The sequence below is a fragment of the Hippichthys cyanospilos genome, chromosome 20, assembly GCF_059441005.1.
Source record: "Hippichthys cyanospilos isolate Australia breed blue-spotted pipefish chromosome 20, RoL_Hcya_1.0, whole genome shotgun sequence".
NCBI classification, from domain to species: Eukaryota; Metazoa; Chordata; class Actinopteri; order Syngnathiformes; family Syngnathidae; genus Hippichthys; species Hippichthys cyanospilos.
This window is the reverse complement of record NC_142388.1, coordinates 12,455,739-12,480,143: the sequence shown is the minus strand read 5'-3', so window position 1 is coordinate 12,480,143 and position 24,405 is coordinate 12,455,739.

Below are 24,405 nucleotides of genomic sequence, written 5' to 3'. Positions count from 1 at the left end.
CCAGGTCGGTTTGAACTGGATCTTGGAGGCATAAATGATCATTTCTGCAGACAGCACATAATTTGATCAATATATAAGGCCCACCGGATTATAAGGCGCACCGTCAGCTTTTTAAAATATATCAGGCTTTTGGGTGCGCCTTACAGTGCGAAAAATACGGTAGATTAAAATATGGGCATGTGAGTATCATTTCATCCTAGTGAAAAGAATTCTGCTCTCCTCCAGAACGCACAATGAGGACAACGTCCACTGAAAAAGAGGCCCATCACAAGAAAGGGAGAAAAGATTAGGCAAAATGCCGTCTGCTCAAGTCCGTCCCAAGATACCGAATGTTAGAATGTTTCCAGATGCCTTGCAAGCGAAAACTAGGTAAGGTTTGACTAACCCCTTCGTGTCGAAATACACAATATGTGGTCTGAACGCATCGATATGTTAGAAGTGGAGTAAAGGTGGCTTTAATGCTTATTATCTTGGCTATGTCACGCCGTGCGAATTCTGTCCGTACAAAAGTCGTCTAAAAAAAACGGTTTGCAATTTTAGCTTCTACACAAAGTCATGCATCTTTATACAATACCTTCTGTTGTTGGAGTGCATGGGGCAACAGCTGTGGAGCAAAGTGAGAGAAAAGAGAAAAACAATCCATTAGATCATTTTCCACACAAAGGTGAAGAAACAATGTCTTTATCAATGTACTTCCATCCATTCATTTTCCATCGTTTTCGTCCCAACTGAGGTCTAGGATGAGCTGGAGCCTAATTGAACTATGAACACAGCCTTTCCACAGCAAACGTTGGACTCTGGCAAGCTGTCCTTTGTGTGGGGATTCAGCTGATGATGTTTTCGAACCGAATTTCTAGACACAGGTCTCGTGCAGCGGGCAACCAGTATGGTCACCTTTGAATCGCTTCGTTTCGCAGATGACTTGGTTAAATTGCACACTGCTACGTTTCCGAGTGCTCAGCTACTGGGACCGGAATGAGCCGCTCCAGTTTGAAGACCGTGGCCTTGGTTTTGAAAAAGCTCGATTGTTCTCTACGAGGGCGATGGATATTCTCGCTTGGCTCGAGCCAATGGAGGAGTTCAATTCCCTTGCGTGCACGGGAGAGCTGAATGAATACAGGAGGCTCCCAGGTTTGCACACCTTGGTTTCCGCCCTCATCACAGGTAGAGAGCATTGGGCAAGGACCTAACGGATGAGAGTGAAGACACAGGCGGCCGCACAAAGTTTCTAGCGCCGGGAGGGCTGGTTCAACCTCATGCGTGTAAAGAGAAGCTCTGTCGCTGAGCAGGCGGTCAAAGCAACCGTTTCACCACATCGTGAAGAGCCCAATGAGCGGAGTCTGGCATCTCCAAGAGACTTGATGTGGAAGGCTCGGGGCACCTTGTCTGCGATTTGACCCTGGGAGGCGGCTAGCACTATCTAGGGGGATGGGGGGGGACTATATCTCAAAGCTGCCCCTAAATTAAACACCTCAGCAGAAATGGACGGGGTGGCTGGAGACAGGGAAATCGGGGCAACCTCCTTTGGAACGCCGGCCTCAAAAACCCGATTGAGCAGAAAAAGATAGATGGATGGACACGAGCTCTGCTTAACGTTTGCCTAATGTCAATTCAACAAGAGCTGCACTTACTTGAGATTGCTTGACAGGACTTCCCAAATGGTATTCCGTAGATGCAGTCACACGTCGATGTATCGTCATTGCCGCATTGAGCATGCATAGCACAGGTTTCACAAGGCCAAGCAAAGGAATCTTCACAATGACACTCAGGTGTTCCAGTAGCGTTTAGAAGGCAGGCTAAATACAACGTTGATGCGGAAGGACACATGAGTAACCCATTTGAAAACATTTGTTTAGAATAGCGATGAAGAGTTGTCCAGGAGACCAACCAACAGACCAAAATTCTTACCTGTGGTCAAATTCCAACTTTCCAGCGTTAAATCATCTTCTATCTCTAGCGCTAAGGGAATGTTATCGACAGCGTCCCTGAGTCGACTGATGATCTCCGATTGCTCAGCGTTGCTTGGAGTGTCCACAATGAGGATAATCTCCACTGAAAAAGAGGGCCGTCACAAGAAAGGAAAAAGAAGTTAGGCAAAATGCCACTGTCGGCTTTGATACCCTTGGCCAGGTCGGTTTGAACTGGATCTTGGAGGCATAAATGATCATTTCTGCAGACAGCACATAATTTGATCAATATATAAGGCCCACCGGATTATAAGGCGCACCGTCAGCTTTTTAAAATATATCAGGCTTTTGGGTGCGCCTTACAGTGCGAAAAATACGGTAGATTAAAATATGGGCATGTGAGTATCATTTCATCCTAGTGAAAAGAATTCTGCTCTCCTCCAGAACGCACAATGAGGACAACGTCCACTGAAAAAGAGGCCCATCACAAGAAAGGAAGAAAAGATTAGGCAAAATGCCGTCTGCTCAAGTCCGTCCCAAGATACCGAATGTTAGAATGTTTCCAGATGCCTTGCAAGCGAAAACTAGGTAAGGTTTGACTAACCCCTTCGTGTCGAAATACACAATATGTGGTCTGAACGCATCGATATGTTAGAAGTGGAGTAAAGGTGGCTTTAATGCTTATTATCTTGGCTATGTCACGCCGTGCGAATTCTGTCCGTACAAAAGTCGTCTAAAAAAAACGGTTTGCAATTTTAGCTTCTACACAAAGTCATGCATCTTTATACAATACCTTCTGTTGTTGGAGTGCATGGGGCAACAGCTGTGGAGCAAAGTGAGAGAAAAGAGAAAAACAATCCATTAGATCATTTTCCATACAAAGGTGAAGAAACAATGTCTTTATCAATGTACTTCCATCCATTCATTTTCCATCGTTTTCGTCCCAACTGAGGTCTAGGATGAGCTGGAGCCTAATTGAACTATGAACACAGCCTTTCCACAGCAAACGTTGGACTCTGGCAAGCTGTCCTTTGTGTGGGGATTCAGCTGATGATGTTTTCGAACCGAATTTCTAGACACAGGTCTCGTGCAGCGGGCAACCAGTATGGTCACCTTTGAATCGCTTCGTTTCGCAGATGACTTGCTTAAATTGCACACTGCTACGTTTCCGAGTGCTCAGCTACTGGGACCGGAATGAGCCGCTCCAGTTTGAAGACCGTGGCCTTGGTTTTGAAAAAGCTCGATTGTTCTCTACGAGGGCGATGGATATTCTCGCTTGGCTCGAGCCAATGGAGGAGTTCAATTCCCTTGCGTGCACGGGAGAGCTGAATGAATACAGGAGGCTCCCAGGTTTGCACACCTTGGTTTCCGCCCTCATCACAGGTAGAGAGCATTGGGCAAGGACCTAACGGATGAGAGTGAAGACACAGGCGGCCGCACAAAGTTTCTAGCGCCGGGAGGGCTGGTTCAACCTCATGCGTGTAAAGAGAAGCTCTGTCGCTGAGCAGGCGGTCAAAGCAACCGTTTCACCACATCGTGAAGAGCCCAATGAGCGGAGTCTGGCATCTCCAAGAGACTTGATGTGGAAGGCTCGGGGCACCTTGTCTGCGATTTGACCCTGGGAGGCGGCTAGCACTATCTAGGGGGATGGGGGGGGGACTATATCTCAAAGCTGCCCCTAAATTAAACACCTCAGCAGAAATGGACGGGGTGGCTGGAGACAGGGAAATCGGGGCAACCTCCTTTGGAACGCCGGCCTCAAAAACCCGATTGAGCAGAAAAAGATAGATGGATGGACACGAGCTCTGCTTAACGTTTGCCTAATGTCAATTCAACAAGAGCTGCACTTACTTGAGATTGCTTGACAGGACTTCCCAAATGGTATTCCGTAGATGCAGTCACACGTCGATGTATCGTCATTGCCGCATTGAGCATGCATAGCACAGGTTTCACAAGGCCAAGCAAAGGAATCTTCACAATGACACTCAGGTGTTCCAGTAGCGTTTAGAAGGCAGGCTAAATACAACGTTGATGCGGAAGGACACATGAGTAACCCATTTGAAAACATTTGTTTAGAATAGCGATGAAGAGTTGTCCAGGAGACCAACCAACAGACCAAAATTCTTACCTGTGGTCAAATTCCAACTTTCCAGCGTTAAATCATCTTCTATCTCTAGCGCTAAGGGAATGTTATCGACAGCGTCCCTGAGTCGACTGATGATCTCCGATTGCTCAGCGTTGCTTGGAGTGTCCACAATGAGGATAATCTCCACTGAAAAAGAGGGCCGTCACAAGAAAGGAAAAAGAAGTTAGGCAAAATGCCACTGTCGGCTTTGATACCCTTGGCCAGGTCGGTTTGAACTGGATCTTGGAGGCATAAATGATCATTTCTGCAGACAGCACATAATTTGATCAATATATAAGGCCCACCGGATTATAAGGCGCACCGTCAGCTTTTTAAAATATATCAGGCTTTTGGGTGCGCCTTACAGTGCGAAAAATACGGTAGATTAAAATATGGGCATGTGAGTATCATTTCATCCTAGTGAAAAGAATTCTGCTCTCCTCCAGAACGCACAATGAGGACAACGTCCACTGAAAAAGAGGCCCATCACAAGAAAGGGAGAAAAGATTAGGCAAAATGCCGTCTGCTCAAGTCCGTCCCAAGATACCGAATGTTAGAATGTTTCCAGATGCCTTGCAAGCGAAAACTAGGTAAGGTTTGACTAACCCCTTCGTGTCGAAATACACAATATGTGGTCTGAACGCATCGATATGTTAGAAGTGGAGTAAAGGTGGCTTTAATGCTTATTATCTTGGCTATGTCACGCCGTGCGAATTCTGTCCGTACAAAAGTCGTCTAAAAAAAACGGTTTGCAATTTTAGCTTCTACACAAAGTCATGCATCTTTATACAATACCTTCTGTTGTTGGAGTGCATGGGGCAACAGCTGTGGAGCAAAGTGAGAGAAAAGAGAAAAACAATCCATTAGATCATTTTCCATACAAAGGTGAAGAAACAATGTCTTTATCAATGTACTTCCATCCATTCATTTTCCATCGTTTTCGTCCCAACTGAGGTCTAGGATGAGCTGGAGCCTAATTGAACTATGAACACAGCCTTTCCACAGCAAACGTTGGACTCTGGCAAGCTGTCCTTTGTGTGGGGATTCAGCTGATGATGTTTTCGAACCGAATTTCTAGACACAGGTCTCGTGCAGCGGGCAACCAGTATGGTCACCTTTGAATCGCTTCGTTTCGCAGATGACTTGCTTAAATTGCACACTGCTACGTTTCCGAGTGCTCAGCTACTGGGACCGGAATGAGCCGCTCCAGTTTGAAGACCGTGGCCTTGGTTTTGAAAAAGCTCGATTGTTCTCTACGAGGGCGATGGATATTCTCGCTTGGCTCGAGCCAATGGAGGAGTTCAATTCCCTTGCGTGCACGGGAGAGCTGAATGAATACAGGAGGCTCCCAGGTTTGCACACCTTGGTTTCCGCCCTCATCACAGGTAGAGAGCATTGGGCAAGGACCTAACGGATGAGAGTGAAGACACAGGCGGCCGCACAAAGTTTCTAGCGCCGGGAGGGCTGGTTCAACCTCATGCGTGTAAAGAGAAGCTCTGTCGCTGAGCAGGCGGTCAAAGCAACCGTTTCACCACATCGTGAAGAGCCCAATGAGCGGAGTCTGGCATCTCCAAGAGACTTGATGTGGAAGGCTCGGGGCACCTTGTCTGCGATTTGACCCTGGGAGGCGGCTAGCACTATCTAGGGGGATGGGGGGGGACTATATCTCAAAGCTGCCCCTAAATTAAACACCTCAGCAGAAATGGACGGGGTGGCTGGAGACAGGGAAATCGGGGCAACCTCCTTTGGAACGCCGGCCTCAAAAACCCGATTGAGCAGAAAAAGATAGATGGATGGACACGAGCTCTGCTTAACGTTTGCCTAATGTCAATTCAACAAGAGCTGCACTTACTTGAGATTGCTTGACAGGACTTCCCAAATGGTATTCCGTAGATGCAGTCACACGTCGATGTATCGTCATTGCCGCATTGAGCATGCATAGCACAGGTTTCACAAGGCCAAGCAAAGGAATCTTCACAATGACACTCAGGTGTTCCAGTAGCGTTTAGAAGGCAGGCTAAATACAACGTTGATGCGGAAGGACACATGAGTAACCCATTTGAAAACATTTGTTTAGAATAGCGATGAAGAGTTGTCCAGGAGACCAACCAACAGACCAAAATTCTTACCTGTGGTCAAATTCCAACTTTCCAGCGTTAAATCATCTTCTATCTCTAGCGCTAAGGGAATGTTATCGACAGCGTCCCTGAGTCGACTGATGATCTCCGATTGCTCAGCGTTGCTTGGAGTGTCCACAATGAGGATAATCTCCACTGAAAAAGAGGGCCGTCACAAGAAAGGAAAAAGAAGTTAGGCAAAATGCCACTGTCGGCTTTGATACCCTTGGCCAGGTCGGTTTGAACTGGATCTTGGAGGCATAAATGATCATTTCTGCAGACAGCACATAATTTGATCAATATATAAGGCCCACCGGATTATAAGGCGCACCGTCAGCTTTTTAAAATATATCAGGCTTTTGGGTGCGCCTTACAGTGCGAAAAATACGGTAGATTAAAATATGGGCATGTGAGTATCATTTCATCCTAGTGAAAAGAATTCTGCTCTCCTCCAGAACGCACAATGAGGACAACGTCCACTGAAAAAGAGGCCCATCACAAGAAAGGGAGAAAAGATTAGGCAAAATGCCGTCTGCTCAAGTCCGGCCCAAGATACCGAATGTTAGAATGTTTCCAGATGCCTTGCAAGCGAAAACTAGGTAAGGTTTGACTAACCCCTTCGTGTCGAAATACACAATATGTGGTCTGAACGCATCGATATGTTAGAAGTGGAGTAAAGGTGGCTTTAATGCTTATTATCTTGGCTATGTCACGCCGTGCGAATTCTGTCCGTACAAAAGTCGTCTAAAAAAAACGGTTTGCAATTTTAGCTTCTACACAAAGTCATGCATCTTTATACAATACCTTCTGTTGTTGGAGTGCATGGGGCAACAGCTGTGGAGCAAAGTGAGAGAAAAGAGAAAAACAATCCATTAGATCATTTTCCACACAAAGGTGAAGAAACAATGTCTTTATCAATGTACTTCCATCCATTCATTTTCCATCGTTTTCGTCCCAACTGAGGTCTAGGATGAGCTGGAGCCTAATTGAACTATGAACACAGCCTTTCCACAGCAAACGTTGGACTCTGGCAAGCTGTCCTTTGTGTGGGGATTCAGCTGATGATGTTTTCGAACCGAATTTCTAGACACAGGTCTCGTGCAGCGGGCAACCAGTATGGTCACCTTTGAATCGCTTCGTTTCGCAGATGACTTGGTTAAATTGCACACTGCTACGTTTCCGAGTGCTCAGCTACTGGGACCGGAATGAGCCGCTCCAGTTTGAAGACCGTGGCCTTGGTTTTGAAAAAGCTCGATTGTTCTCTACGAGGGCGATGGATATTCTCGCTTGGCTCGAGCCAATGGAGGAGTTCAATTCCCTTGCGTGCACGGGAGAGCTGAATGAATACAGGAGGCTCCCAGGTTTGCACACCTTGGTTTCCGCCCTCATCACAGGTAGAGAGCATTGGGCAAGGACCTAACGGATGAGAGTGAAGACACAGGCGGCCGCACAAAGTTTCTAGCGCCGGGAGGGCTGGTTCAACCTCATGCGTGTAAAGAGAAGCTCTGTCGCTGAGCAGGCGGTCAAAGCAACCGTTTCACCACATCGTGAAGAGCCCAATGAGCGGAGTCTGGCATCTCCAAGAGACTTGATGTGGAAGGCTCGGGGCACCTTGTCTGCGATTTGACCCTGGGAGGCGGCTAGCACTATCTAGGGGGATGGGGGGGGACTATATCTCAAAGCTGCCCCTAAATTAAACACCTCAGCAGAAATGGACGGGGTGGCTGGAGACAGGGAAATCGGGGCAACCTCCTTTGGAACGCCGGCCTCAAAAACCCGATTGAGCAGAAAAAGATAGATGGATGGACACGAGCTCTGCTTAACGTTTGCCTAATGTCAATTCAACAAGAGCTGCACTTACTTGAGATTGCTTGACAGGACTTCCCAAATGGTATTCCGTAGATGCAGTCACACGTCGATGTATCGTCATTGCCGCATTGAGCATGCATAGCACAGGTTTCACAAGGCCAAGCAAAGGAATCTTCACAATGACACTCAGGTGTTCCAGTAGCGTTTAGAAGGCAGGCTAAATACAACGTTGATGCGGAAGGACACATGAGTAACCCATTTGAAAACATTTGTTTAGAATAGCGATGAAGAGTTGTCCAGGAGACCAACCAACAGACCAAAATTCTTACCTGTGGTCAAATTCCAACTTTCCAGCGTTAAATCATCTTCTATCTCTAGCGCTAAGGGAATGTTATCGACAGCGTCCCTGAGTCGACTGATGATCTCCGATTGCTGAGCGTTGCTTGGAGTGTCCACAATGAGGATAATCTCCACTGAAAAAGAGGGCCGTCACAAGAAAGGAAAAAGAAGTTAGGCAAAATGCCACTGTCGGCTTTGATACCCTTGGCCAGGTCGGTTTGAACTGGATCTTGGAGGCATAAATGATCATTTCTGCAGACAGCACATAATTTGATCAATATATAAGGCCCACCGGATTATAAGGCGCACCGTCAGCTTTTTAAAATATATCAGGCTTTTGGGTGCGCCTTACAGTGCGAAAAATACGGTAGATTAAAATATGGGCATGTGAGTATCATTTCATCCTAGTGAAAAGAATTCTGCTCTCCTCCAGAACGCACAATGAGGACAACGTCCACTGAAAAAGAGGCCCATCACAAGAAAGGGAGAAAAGATTAGGCAAAATGCCGTCTGCTCAAGTCCGGCCCAAGATACCGAATGTTAGAATGTTTCCAGATGCCTTGCAAGCGAAAACTAGGTAAGGTTTGACTAACCCCTTCGTGTCGAAATACACAATATGTGGTCTGAACGCATCGATATGTTAGAAGTGGAGTAAAGGTGGCTTTAATGCTTATTATCTTGGCTATGTCACGCCGTGCGAATTCTGTCCGTACAAAAGTCGTCTAAAAAAAACGGTTTGCAATTTTAGCTTCTACACAAAGTCATGCATCTTTATACAATACCTTCTGTTGTTGGAGTGCATGGGGCAACAGCTGTGGAGCAAAGTGAGAGAAAAGAGAAAAACAATCCATTAGATCATTTTCCACACAAAGGTGAAGAAACAATGTCTTTATCAATGTACTTCCATCCATTCATTTTCCATCGTTTTCGTCCCAACTGAGGTCTAGGATGAGCTGGAGCCTAATTGAACTATGAACACAGCCTTTCCACAGCAAACGTTGGACTCTGGCAAGCTGTCCTTTGTGTGGGGATTCAGCTGATGATGTTTTCGAACCGAATTTCTAGACACAGGTCTCGTGCAGCGGGCAACCAGTATGGTCACCTTTGAATCGCTTCGTTTCGCAGATGACTTGGTTAAATTGCACACTGCTACGTTTCCGAGTGCTCAGCTACTGGGACCGGAATGAGCCGCTCCAGTTTGAAGACCGTGGCCTTGGTTTTGAAAAAGCTCGATTGTTCTCTACGAGGGCGATGGATATTCTCGCTTGGCTCGAGCCAATGGAGGAGTTCAATTCCCTTGCGTGCACGGGAGAGCTGAATGAATACAGGAGGCTCCCAGGTTTGCACACCTTGGTTTCCGCCCTCATCACAGGTAGAGAGCATTGGGCAAGGACCTAACGGATGAGAGTGAAGACACAGGCGGCCGCACAAAGTTTCTAGCGCCGGGAGGGCTGGTTCAACCTCATGCGTGTAAAGAGAAGCTCTGTCGCTGAGCAGGCGGTCAAAGCAACCGTTTCACCACATCGTGAAGAGCCCAATGAGCGGAGTCTGGCATCTCCAAGAGACTTGATGTGGAAGGCTCGGGGCACCTTGTCTGCGATTTGACCCTGGGAGGCGGCTAGCACTATCTAGGGGGATGGGGGGGGACTATATCTCAAAGCTGCCCCTAAATTAAACACCTCAGCAGAAATGGACGGGGTGGCTGGAGACAGGGAAATCGGGGCAACCTCCTTTGGAACGCCGGCCTCAAAAACCCGATTGAGCAGAAAAAGATAGATGGATGGACACGAGCTCTGCTTAACGTTTGCCTAATGTCAATTCAACAAGAGCTGCACTTACTTGAGATTGCTTGACAGGACTTCCCAAATGGTATTCCGTAGATGCAGTCACACGTCGATGTATCGTCATTGCCGCATTGAGCATGCATAGCACAGGTTTCACAAGGCCAAGCAAAGGAATCTTCACAATGACACTCAGGTGTTCCAGTAGCGTTTAGAAGGCAGGCTAAATACAACGTTGATGCGGAAGGACACATGAGTAACCCATTTGAAAACATTTGTTTAGAATAGCGATGAAGAGTTGTCCAGGAGACCAACCAACAGACCAAAATTCTTACCTGTGGTCAAATTCCAACTTTCCAGCGTTAAATCATCTTCTATCTCTAGCGCTAAGGGAATGTTATCGACAGCGTCCCTGAGTCGACTGATGATCTCCGATTGCTCAGCGTTGCTTGGAGTGTCCACAATGAGGATAATCTCCACTGAAAAAGAGGGCCGTCACAAGAAAGGAAAAAGAAGTTAGGCAAAATGCCACTGTCGGCTTTGATACCCTTGGCCAGGTCGGTTTGAACTGGATCTTGGAGGCATAAATGATCATTTCTGCAGACAGCACATAATTTGATCAATATATAAGGCCCACCGGATTATAAGGCGCACCGTCAGCTTTTTAAAATATATCAGGCTTTTGGGTGCGCCTTACAGTGCGAAAAATACGGTAGATTAAAATATGGGCATGTGAGTATCATTTCATCCTAGTGAAAAGAATTCTGCTCTCCTCCAGAACGCACAATGAGGACAACGTCCACTGAAAAAGAGGCCCATCACAAGAAAGGAAGAAAAGATTAGGCAAAATGCCGTCTGCTCAAGTCCGTCCCAAGATACCGAATGTTAGAATGTTTCCAGATGCCTTGCAAGCGAAAACTAGGTAAGGTTTGACTAACCCCTTCGTGTCGAAATACACAATATGTGGTCTGAACGCATCGATATGTTAGAAGTGGAGTAAAGGTGGCTTTAATGCTTATTATCTTGGCTATGTCACGCCGTGCGAATTCTGTCCGTACAAAAGTCGTCTAAAAAAAACGGTTTGCAATTTTAGCTTCTACACAAAGTCATGCATCTTTATACAATACCTTCTGTTGTTGGAGTGCATGGGGCAACAGCTGTGGAGCAAAGTGAGAGAAAAGAGAAAAACAATCCATTAGATCATTTTCCATACAAAGGTGAAGAAACAATGTCTTTATCAATGTACTTCCATCCATTCATTTTCCATCGTTTTCGTCCCAACTGAGGTCTAGGATGAGCTGGAGCCTAATTGAACTATGAACACAGCCTTTCCACAGCAAACGTTGGACTCTGGCAAGCTGTCCTTTGTGTGGGGATTCAGCTGATGATGTTTTCGAACCGAATTTCTAGACACAGGTCTCGTGCAGCGGGCAACCAGTATGGTCACCTTTGAATCGCTTCGTTTCGCAGATGACTTGGTTAAATTGCACACTGCTACGTTTCCGAGTGCTCAGCTACTGGGACCGGAATGAGCCGCTCCAGTTTGAAGACCGTGGCCTTGGTTTTGAAAAAGCTCGATTGTTCTCTACGAGGGCGATGGATATTCTCGCTTGGCTCGAGCCAATGGAGGAGTTCAATTCCCTTGCGTGCACGGGAGAGCTGAATGAATACAGGAGGCTCCCAGGTTTGCACACCTTGGTTTCCGCCCTCATCACAGGTAGAGAGCATTGGGCAAGGACCTAACGGATGAGAGTGAAGACACAGGCGGCCGCACAAAGTTTCTAGCGCCGGGAGGGCTGGTTCAACCTCATGCGTGTAAAGAGAAGCTCTGTCGCTGAGCAGGCGGTCAAAGCAACCGTTTCACCACATCGTGAAGAGCCCAATGAGCGGAGTCTGGCATCTCCAAGAGACTTGATGTGGAAGGCTCGGGGCACCTTGTCTGCGATTTGACCCTGGGAGGCGGCTAGCACTATCTAGGGGGATGGGGGGGGGACTATATCTCAAAGCTGCCCCTAAATTAAACACCTCAGCAGAAATGGACGGGGTGGCTGGAGACAGGGAAATCGGGGCAACCTCCTTTGGAACGCCGGCCTCAAAAACCCGATTGAGCAGAAAAAGATAGATGGATGGACACGAGCTCTGCTTAACGTTTGCCTAATGTCAATTCAACAAGAGCTGCACTTACTTGAGATTGCTTGACAGGACTTCCCAAATGGTATTCCGTAGATGCAGTCACACGTCGATGTATCGTCATTGCCGCATTGAGCATGCATAGCACAGGTTTCACAAGGCCAAGCAAAGGAATCTTCACAATGACACTCAGGTGTTCCAGTAGCGTTTAGAAGGCAGGCTAAATACAACGTTGATGCGGAAGGACACATGAGTAACCCATTTGAAAACATTTGTTTAGAATAGCGATGAAGAGTTGTCCAGGAGACCAACCAACAGACCAAAATTCTTACCTGTGGTCAAATTCCAACTTTCCAGCGTTAAATCATCTTCTATCTCTAGCGCTAAGGGAATATTATCGACAGCGTCCCTGAGTCGACTGATGATCTCCGATTGCTCAGCGTTGCTTGGAGTGTCCACAATGAGGATAATCTCCACTGAAAAAGAGGGCCGTCACAAGAAAGGAAAAAGAAGTTAGGCAAAATGCCACTGTCGGCTTTGATACCCTTGGCCAGGTCGGTTTGAACTGGATCTTGGAGGCATAAATGATCATTTCTGCAGACAGCACATAATTTGATCAATATATAAGGCCCACCGGATTATAAGGCGCACCGTCAGCTTTTTAAAATATATCAGGCTTTTGGGTGCGCCTTACAGTGCGAAAAATACGGTAGATTAAAATATGGGCATGTGAGTATCATTTCATCCTAGTGAAAAGAATTCTGCTCTCCTCCAGAACGCACAATGAGGACAACGTCCACTGAAAAAGAGGCCCATCACAAGAAAGGGAGAAAAGATTAGGCAAAATGCCGTCTGCTCAAGTCCGGCCCAAGATACCGAATGTTAGAATGTTTCCAGATGCCTTGCAAGCGAAAACTAGGTAAGGTTTGACTAACCCCTTCGTGTCGAAATACACAATATGTGGTCTGAACGCATCGATATGTTAGAAGTGGAGTAAAGGTGGCTTTAATGCTTATTATCTTGGCTATGTCACGCCGTGCGAATTCTGTCCGTACAAAAGTCGTCTAAAAAAAACGGTTTGCAATTTTAGCTTCTACACAAAGTCATGCATCTTTATACAATACCTTCTGTTGTTGGAGTGCATGGGGCAACAGCTGTGGAGCAAAGTGAGAGAAAAGAGAAAAACAATCCATTAGATCATTTTCCACACAAAGGTGAAGAAACAATGTCTTTATCAATGTACTTCCATCCATTCATTTTCCATCGTTTTCGTCCCAACTGAGGTCTAGGATGAGCTGGAGCCTAATTGAACTATGAACACAGCCTTTCCACAGCAAACGTTGGACTCTGGCAAGCTGTCCTTTGTGTGGGGATTCAGCTGATGATGTTTTCGAACCGAATTTCTAGACACAGGTCTCGTGCAGCGGGCAACCAGTATGGTCACCTTTGAATCGCTTCGTTTCGCAGATGACTTGGTTAAATTGCACACTGCTACGTTTCCGAGTGCTCAGCTACTGGGACCGGAATGAGCCGCTCCAGTTTGAAGACCGTGGCCTTGGTTTTGAAAAAGCTCGATTGTTCTCTACGAGGGCGATGGATATTCTCGCTTGGCTCGAGCCAATGGAGGAGTTCAATTCCCTTGCGTGCACGGGAGAGCTGAATGAATACAGGAGGCTCCCAGGTTTGCACACCTTGGTTTCCGCCCTCATCACAGGTAGAGAGCATTGGGCAAGGACCTAACGGATGAGAGTGAAGACACAGGCGGCCGCACAAAGTTTCTAGCGCCGGGAGGGCTGGTTCAACCTCATGCGTGTAAAGAGAAGCTCTGTCGCTGAGCAGGCGGTCAAAGCAACCGTTTCACCACATCGTGAAGAGCCCAATGAGCGGAGTCTGGCATCTCCAAGAGACTTGATGTGGAAGGCTCGGGGCACCTTGTCTGCGATTTGACCCTGGGAGGCGGCTAGCACTATCTAGGGGGATGGGGGGGGACTATATCTCAAAGCTGCCCCTAAATTAAACACCTCAGCAGAAATGGACGGGGTGGCTGGAGACAGGGAAATCGGGGCAACCTCCTTTGGAACGCCGGCCTCAAAAACCCGATTGAGCAGAAAAAGATAGATGGATGGACACGAGCTCTGCTTAACGTTTGCCTAATGTCAATTCAACAAGAGCTGCACTTACTTGAGATTGCTTGACAGGACTTCCCAAATGGTATTCCGTAGATGCAGTCACACGTCGATGTATCGTCATTGCCGCATTGAGCATGCATAGCACAGGTTTCACAAGGCCAAGCAAAGGAATCTTCACAATGACACTCAGGTGTTCCAGTAGCGTTTAGAAGGCAGGCTAAATACAACGTTGATGCGGAAGGACACATGAGTAACCCATTTGAAAACATTTGTTTAGAATAGCGATGAAGAGTTGTCCAGGAGACCAACCAACAGACCAAAATTCTTACCTGTGGTCAAATTCCAACTTTCCAGCGTTAAATCATCTTCTATCTCTAGCGCTAAGGGAATATTATCGACAGCGTCCCTGAGTCGACTGATGATCTCCGATTGCTGAGCGTTGCTTGGAGTGTCCACAATGAGGATAATCTCCACTGAAAAAGAGGGCCGTCACAAGAAAGGAAAAAGAAGTTAGGCAAAATGCCACTGTCGGCTTTGATACCCTTGGCCAGGTCGGTTTGAACTGGATCTTGGAGGCATAAATGATCATTTCTGCAGACAGCACATAATTTGATCAATATATAAGGCCCACCGGATTATAAGGCGCACCGTCAGCTTTTTAAAATATATCAGGCTTTTGGGTGCGCCTTACAGTGCGAAAAATACGGTAGATTAAAATATGGGCATGTGAGTATCATTTCATCCTAGTGAAAAGAATTCTGCTCTCCTCCAGAACGCACAATGAGGACAACGTCCACTGAAAAAGAGGCCCATCACAAGAAAGGGAGAAAAGATTAGGCAAAATGCCGTCTGCTCAAGTCCGGCCCAAGATACCGAATGTTAGAATGTTTCCAGATGCCTTGCAAGCGAAAACTAGGTAAGGTTTGACTAACCCCTTCGTGTCGAAATACACAATATGTGGTCTGAACGCATCGATATGTTAGAAGTGGAGTAAAGGTGGCTTTAATGCTTATTATCTTGGCTATGTCACGCCGTGCGAATTCTGTCCGTACAAAAGTCGTCTAAAAAAAACGGTTTGCAATTTTAGCTTCTACACAAAGTCATGCATCTTTATACAATACCTTCTGTTGTTGGAGTGCATGGGGCAACAGCTGTGGAGCAAAGTGAGAGAAAAGAGAAAAACAATCCATTAGATCATTTTCCACACAAAGGTGAAGAAACAATGTCTTTATCAATGTACTTCCATCCATTCATTTTCCATCGTTTTCGTCCCAACTGAGGTCTAGGATGAGCTGGAGCCTAATTGAACTATGAACACAGCCTTTCCACAGCAAACGTTGGACTCTGGCAAGCTGTCCTTTGTGTGGGGATTCAGCTGATGATGTTTTCGAACCGAATTTCTAGACACAGGTCTCGTGCAGCGGGCAACCAGTATGGTCACCTTTGAATCGCTTCGTTTCGCAGATGACTTGGTTAAATTGCACACTGCTACGTTTCCGAGTGCTCAGCTACTGGGACCGGAATGAGCCGCTCCAGTTTGAAGACCGTGGCCTTGGTTTTGAAAAAGCTCGATTGTTCTCTACGAGGGCGATGGATATTCTCGCTTGGCTCGAGCCAATGGAGGAGTTCAATTCCCTTGCGTGCACGGGAGAGCTGAATGAATACAGGAGGCTCCCAGGTTTGCACACCTTGGTTTCCGCCCTCATCACAGGTAGAGAGCATTGGGCAAGGACCTAACGGATGAGAGTGAAGACACAGGCGGCCGCACAAAGTTTCTAGCGCCGGGAGGGCTGGTTCAACCTCATGCGTGTAAAGAGAAGCTCTGTCGCTGAGCAGGCGGTCAAAGCAACCGTTTCACCACATCGTGAAGAGCCCAATGAGCGGAGTCTGGCATCTCCAAGAGACTTGATGTGGAAGGCTCGGGGCACCTTGTCTGCGATTTGACCCTGGGAGGCGGCTAGCACTATCTAGGGGGATGGGGGGGGACTATATCTCAAAGCTGCCCCTAAATTAAACACCTCAGCAGAAATGGACGGGGTGGCTGGAGACAGGGAAATCGGGGCAACCTCCTTTGGAACGCCGGCCTCAAAAACCCGATTGAGCAGAAAAAGATAGATGGATGGACACGAGCTCTGCTTAACGTTTGCCTAATGTCAATTCAACAAGAGCTGCACTTACTTGAGATTGCTTGACAGGACTTCCCAAATGGTATTCCGTAGATGCAGTCACACGTCGATGTATCGTCATTGCCGCATTGAGCATGCATAGCACAGGTTTCACAAGGCCAAGCAAAGGAATCTTCACAATGACACTCAGGTGTTCCAGTAGCGTTTAGAAGGCAGGCTAAATACAACGTTGATGCGGAAGGACACATGAGTAACCCATTTGAAAACATTTGTTTAGAATAGCGATGAAGAGTTGTCCAGGAGACCAACCAACAGACCAAAATTCTTACCTGTGGTCAAATTCCAACTTTCCAGCGTTAAATCATCTTCTATCTCTAGCGCTAAGGGAATATTATCGACAGCGTCCCTGAGTCGACTGATGATCTCCGATTGCTCAGCGTTGCTTGGAGTGTCCACAATGAGGATAATCTCCACTGAAAAAGAGGGCCGTCACAAGAAAGGAAAAAGAAGTTAGGCAAAATGCCACTGTCGGCTTTGATACCCTTGGCCAGGTCGGTTTGAACTGGATCTTGGAGGCATAAATGATCATTTCTGCAGACAGCACATAATTTGATCAATATATAAGGCCCACCGGATTATAAGCCGCACCGTCAGCTTTTTAAAATATATCAGGCTTTTGGGTGCGCCTTACAGTGCGAAAAATACGGTAGATTAAAATATGGGCATGTGAGTATCATTTCATCCTAGTGAAAAGAATTCTGCTCTCCTCCAGAACGCACAATGAGGACAACGTCCACTGAAAAAGAGGCCCATCACAAGAAAGGGAGAAAAGATTAGGCAAAATGCCGTCTGCTCAAGTCCGGCCCAAGATACCGAATGTTAGAATGTTTCCAGATGCCTTGCAAGCGAAAACTAGGTAAGGTTTGACTAACCCCTTCGTGTCGAAATACACAATATGTGGTCTGAACGCATCGATATGTTAGAAGTGGAGTAAAGGTGGCTTTAATGCTTATTATCTTGGCTATGTCACGCCGTGCGAATTCTGTCCGTACAAAAGTCGTCTAAAAAAAACGGTTTGCAATTTTAGCTTCTACACAAAGTCATGCATCTTTATACAATACCTTCTGTTGTTGGAGTGCATGGGGCAACAGCTGTGGAGCAAAGTGAGAGAAAAGAGAAAAACAATCCATTAGATCATTTTCCATACAAAGGTGAAGAAACAATGTCTTTATCAATGTACTTCCATCCATTCATTTTCCATCGTTTTCGTCCCAACTGAGGTCTAGGATGAGCTGGAGCCTTATTGAACTATGAACACAGCCTTTCCACAGCAAACGTTGGACTCTGGCAAGCTGTCCTTTGTGTGGGGATTCAGCTGATGATGTTTTCGAACCGAATTTCTAGACACAGGTCTCGTGCAGCGGGCAACCAGTATGGTCACCTTTGAATCGCTTCGTTTCGCAGATGACTTGGTTGAATTGCACACTGCTACGTTTCCGAGTGCTCAGCTACTGGGACCGGAATGAGCCGCTCCAGTTTGAAGACCGTGGCCTTGGTTTTGAAAAAGCTCGATTGTTCTCTACGAGGGCGATGGATATTCTCGCTTGGCTCGAGCCAATGGAGGAGTTCAATTCCCTTGCGTGCACGGGAGAGCTGAATGAATACAGGAGGCTCCCAGGTTTGCACACCTTGGTTTCCGCCCTCATCACAGGTAGAGAGCATTGGGCAAGGACCTAACGGATGAGAGTGAAGACACAGGCGGCCGCACAAAGTTTCTAGCGCCGGGAGGGCTGGTTCAACCTCATGCGTGTAAAGAGAAGCTCTGTCGCTGAGCAGGCGGTCAAAGCAACCGTTTCACCACATCGTGAAGAGCCCAATGAGCGGAGTCTGGCATCTCCAAGAGACTTGATGTGGAAGGCTCGGGGCACCTTGTCTGCGATTTGACCCTGGGAGGCGGCTAGCACTATCTAGGGGGATGGGGGGGGACTATATCTCAAAGCTGCCCCTAAATTAAACACCTCAGCAGAAATGGACGGGGTGGCTGGAGACAGGGAAATCGGGGCAACCTCCTTTGGAACGCCGGCCTCAAAAACCCGATTGAGCAGAAAAAGATAGATGGATGGACACGAGCTCTGCTTAACGTTTGCCTAATGTCAATTCAACAAGAGCTGCACTTACTTGAGATTGCTTGACAGGACTTCCCAAATGGTATTCCGTAGATGCAGTCACACGTCGATGTATCGTCATTGCCGCATTGAGCATGCATAGCACAGGTTTCACAAGGCCAAGCAAAGGAATCTTCACAATGACACTCAGGTGTTCCAGTAGCGTTTAGAAGGCAGGCTAAATACAACGTTGATGCGGAAGGACACATGAGTAACCCATTTGAAAACATTTGTTTAGAATAGCGATGAAGAGTTGTCCAGGAGACCAACCAACAGACCAAAATTCTTACCTGTGGTCAAATTCCAACTTTCCAGCGTTAAATCATCTTCTATCTCTAGCGCTAAGGGAATATTATCGACAGCGTCCCTGAGTCGACTGATGATCTCCGATTGCTCAGCGTTGCTTGGAGTGTCCACAATGAGGATAATCTCCACTGAAAAAGAGGGCCGTCACAAGAAAGGAAAAAGAAGTTAGGCAAAATGCCACTGTCGGCTTTGATACCCTTGGCCAGGTCGGTTTGAACTGGATCTTGGAGGCATAAATGATCATTTCTGCAGACAGCACATAATTTGATCAATATATAAGGCCCACCGGATTATAAGGCGCACCGTCAGCTTTTTAAAATATATCAGGCTTTTGGGTGCGCCTTACAGTGCGAAAAATACGGTAGATTAAAATATGGGCATGTGAGTATCATTTCATCCTAGTGAAAAGAATTCTGCTCTCCTCCAGAACGCACAATGAGGACAACGTCCACTGAAAAAGAGGCCCATCACAAGAAAGGGAGAAAAGATTAGGCAAAATGCCGTCTGCTCAAGTCCGGCCCAAGATACCGAATGTTAGAATGTTTCCAGATGCCTTGCAAGCGAAAACTAGGTAAGGTTTGACTAACCCCTTCGTGTCGAAATACACAATATGTGGTCTGAACGCATCGATATGTTAGAAGTGGAGTAAAGGTGGCTTTAATGCTTATTATCTTGGCTATGTCACGCCGTGCGAATTCTGTCCGTACAAAAGTCGTCTAAAAAAAACGGTTTGCAATTTTAGCTTCTACACAAAGTCATGCATCTTTATACAATACCTTCTGTTGTTGGAGTGCATGGGGCAACAGCTGTGGAGCAAAGTGAGAGAAAAGAGAAAAACAATCCATTAGATCATTTTCCATACAAAGGTGAAGAAACAATGTCTTTATCAATGTACTTCCATCCATTCATTTTCCATCGTTTTCGTCCCAACTGAGGTCTAGGATGAGCTGGAGCCTTATTGAACTATGAACACAGCCTTTCCACAGCAAACGTTGGACTCTGGCAAGCTGTCCTTTGTGTGGGGATTCAGCTGATGATGTTTTCGAACCGAATTTCTAGACACAGGTCTCGTGCAGCGGGCAACCAGTATGGTCACCTTTGAATCGCTTCGTTTCGCAGATGACTTGGTTGAATTGCACACTGCTACGTTTCCGAGTGCTCAGCTACTGGGACCGGAATGAGCCGCTCCAGTTTGAAGACCGTGGCCTTGGTTTTGAAAAAGCTCGATTGTTCTCTACGAGGGCGATGGATATTCTCGCTTGGCTCGAGCCAATGGAGGAGTTCAATTCCCTTGCGTGCACGGGAGAGCTGAATGAATACAGGAGGCTCCCAGGTTTGCACACCTTGGTTTCCGCCCTCATCACAGGTAGAGAGCATTGGGCAAGGACCTAACGGATGAGAGTGAAGACACAGGCGGCCGCACAAAGTTTCTAGCGCCGGGAGGGCTGGTTCAACCTCATGCGTGTAAAGAGAAGCTCTGTCGCTGAGCAGGCGGCCAAAGCAACCGTTTCACCACATCGTGAAGAGCCCAATGAGCGGAGTCTGGCATCTCCAAGAGACTTGATGTGGAAGGCTCGGGGCACCTTGTCTGCGATTTGACCCTGGGAGGCGGCTAGCACTATCTAGGGGGATGGGGGGGGACTATATCTCAAAGCTGCCCCTAAATTAAACACCTCAGCAGAAATGGACGGGGTGGCTGGAGACAGGGAAATCGGGGCAACCTCCTTTGGAACGCCGGCCTCAAAAACCCGATTGAGCAGAAAAAGATAGATGGATGGACACGAGCTCTGCTTAACGTTTGCCTAATGTCAATTCAACAAGAGCTGCACTTACTTGAGATTGCTTGACAGGACTTCCCAAATGGTATTCCGTAGATGCAGTCACACGTCGATGTATCGTCATTGCCGCATTGAGCATGCATAGCACAGGTTTCACAAGGCCAAGCAAAGGAATCTTCACAATGACACTCAGGTGTTCCAGTAGCGTTTAGAAGGCAGGCTAAATACAACGTTGATGCGGAAGGACACATGAGTAACCCATTTGAAAACATTTGTTTAGAATAGCGATGAAGAGTTGTCCAGGAGACCAACCAACAGACCAAAATTCTTACCTGTGGTCAAATTCCAACTTTCCAGCGTTAAATCATCTTCTATCTCTAGCGCTAAGGGAATATTATCGACAGCGTCCCTGAGTCGACTGATGATCTCCGATTGCTCAGCGTTGCTTGGAGTGTCCACAATGAGGATAATCTCCACTGAAAAAGAGGGCCGTCACAAGAAAGGAAAAAGAAGTTAGGCAAAATGCCACTGTCGGCTTTGATACCCTTGGCCAGGTCGGTTTGAACTGGATCTTGGAGGCATAAATGATCATTTCTGCAGACAGCACATAATTTGATCAATATATAAGGCCCACCGGATTATAAGGCGCACCGTCAGCTTTTTAAAATATATCAGGCTTTTGGGTGCGCCTTACAGTGCGAAAAATACGGTAGATTAAAATATGGGCATGTGAGTATCATTTCATCCTAGTGAAAAGAATTCTGCTCTCCTCCAGAACGCACAATGAGGACAACGTCCACTGAAAAAGAGGCCCATCACAAGAAAGGAAGAAAAGATTAGGCAAAATGCCGTCTGCTCAAGTCCGTCCCAAGATACCGAATGTTAGAATGTTTCCAGATGCCTTGCAAGCGAAAACTAGGTAAGGTTTGACTAACCCCTTCGTGTCGAAATACACAATATGTGGTCTGAACGCATCGATATGTTAGAAGTGGAGTAAAGGTGGCTTTAATGCTTATTATCTTGGCTATGTCACGCCGTGCGAATTCTGTCCGTACAAAAGTCGTCTAAAAAAAACGGTTTGCAATTTTAGCTTCTACACAAAGTCATGCATCTTTATACAATACCTTCTGTTGTTGGAGTGCATGGGGCAACAGCTGTGGAGCAAAGTGAGAGAAAAGAGAAAAACAATCCATTAGATCATTTTCCACACAAAGGTGAAGAAACAATGTCTTTATCAATGTACTTCCATCCATTCATTTTCCATCGTTTTCGTCCCAACTGAGGTCTAGGATGAGCTGGAGCCTAATTGAACTATGAACACAGCCTTTCCACAGCAAACGTTGGACTCTGGCAAGCTGTCCTTTGTGTGGGGATTCAGCTGATGATGTTTTCGAACCGAATTTCTAGACACAGGTCTCGTGCAGCGGGCAACCAGTATGGTCACCTTTGAATCGCTTCGTTTCGCAGATGACTTGGTTGAATTGCACACTGCTACGTTTCCGAGTGCTCAGCTACTGGGACCGGAATGAGCCGCTCCAGTTTGAAGACCGTGGCCTTGGTTTTGAAAAAGCTCGATTGTTCTCTACGAGGGCGATGGATATTCTCGCTTGGCTCGAGCCAATGGAGGAGTTCAATTCCCTTGCGTGCACGGGAGAGCTGAATGAATACAGGAGGCTCCCAGGTTTGCACACCTTGGTTTCCGCCCTCATCACAGGTAGAGAGCATTGGGCAAGGACCTAACGGATGAGAGTGAAGACACAGGCGGCCGCACAAAGTTTCTAGCGCCGGGAGGGCTGGTTCAACCTCATGCGTGTAAAGAGAAGCTCTGTCGCTGAGCAGGCGGTCAAAGCAACCGTTTCACCACATCGTGAAGAGCCCAATGAGCGGAGTCTGGCATCTCCAAGAGACTTGATGTGGAAGGCTCGGGGCACCTTGTCTGCGATTTGACCCTGGGAGGCGGCTAGCACTATCTAGGGGGATGGGGGGGGACTATATCTCAAAGCTGCCCCTAAATTAAACACCTCAGCAGAAATGGACGGGGTGGCTGGAGACAGGGAAATCGGGGCAACCTCCTTTGGAACGCCGGCCTCAAAAACCCGATTGAGCAGAAAAAGATAGATGGATGGACACGAGCTCTGCTTAACGTTTGCCTAATGTCAATTCAACAAGAGCTGCACTTACTTGAGATTGCTTGACAGGACTTCCCAAATGGTATTCCGTAGATGCAGTCACACGTCGATGTATCGTCATTGCCGCATTGAGCATGCATAGCACAGGTTTCACAAGGCCAAGCAAAGGAATCTTCACAATGACACTCAGGTGTTCCAGTAGCGTTTAGAAGGCAGGCTAAATACAACGTTGATGCGGAAGGACACATGAGTAACCCATTTGAAAACATTTGTTTAGAATAGCGATGAAGAGTTGTCCAGGAGACCAACCAACAGACCAAAATTCTTACCTGTGGTCAAATTCCAACTTTCCAGCGTTAAATCATCTTCTATCTCTAGCGCTAAGGGAATGTTATCGACAGCGTCCCTGAGTCGACTGATGATCTCCGATTGCTCAGCGTTGCTTGGAGTGTCCACAATGAGGATAATCTCCACTGAAAAAGAGGGCCGTCACAAGAAAGGAAAAAGAAGTTAGGCAAAATGCCACTGTCGGCTTTGATACCCTTGGCCAGGTCGGTTTGAACTGGATCTTGGAGGCATAAATGATCATTTCTGCAGACAGCACATAATTTGATCAATATATAAGGCCCACCGGATTATAAGGCGCACCGTCAGCTTTTTAAAATATATCAGGCTTTTGGGTGCGCCTTACAGTGCGAAAAATACGGTAGATTAAAATATGGGCATGTGAGTATCATTTCATCCTAGTGAAAAGAATTCTGCTCTCCTCCAGAACGCACAATGAGGACAACGTCCACTGAAAAAGAGGCCCATCACAAGAAAGGGAGAAAAGATTAGGCAAAATGCCGTCTGCTCAAGTCCGTCCCAAGATACCGAATGTTAGAATGTTTCCAGATGCCTTGCAAGCGAAAACTAGGTAAGGTTTGACTAACCCCTTCGTGTCGAAATACACAATATGTGGTCTGAACGCATCGATATGTTAGAAGTGGAGTAAAGGTGGCTTTAATGCTTATTATCTTGGCTATGTCACGCCGTGCGAATTCTGTCCGTACAAAAGTCGTCTAAAAAAAACGGTTTGCAATTTTAGCTTCTACACAAAGTCATGCATCTTTATACAATACCTTCTGTTGTTGGAGTGCATGGGGCAACAGCTGTGGAGCAAAGTGAGAGAAAAGAGAAAAACAATCCATTAGATCATTTTCCATACAAAGGTGAAGAAACAATGTCTTTATCAATGTACTTCCATCCATTCATTTTCCATCGTTTTCGTCCCAACTGAGGTCTAGGATGAGCTGGAGCCTAATTGAACTATGAACACAGCCTTTCCACAGCAAACGTTGGACTCTGGCAAGCTGTCCTTTGTGTGGGGATTCAGCTGATGATGTTTTCGAACCGAATTTCTAGACACAGGTCTCGTGCAGCGGGCAACCAGTATGGTCACCTTTGAATCGCTTCGTTTCGCAGATGACTTGGTTAAATTGCACACTGCTACGTTTCCGAGTGCTCAGCTACTGGGACCGGAATGAGCCGCTCCAGTTTGAAGACCGTGGCCTTGGTTTTGAAA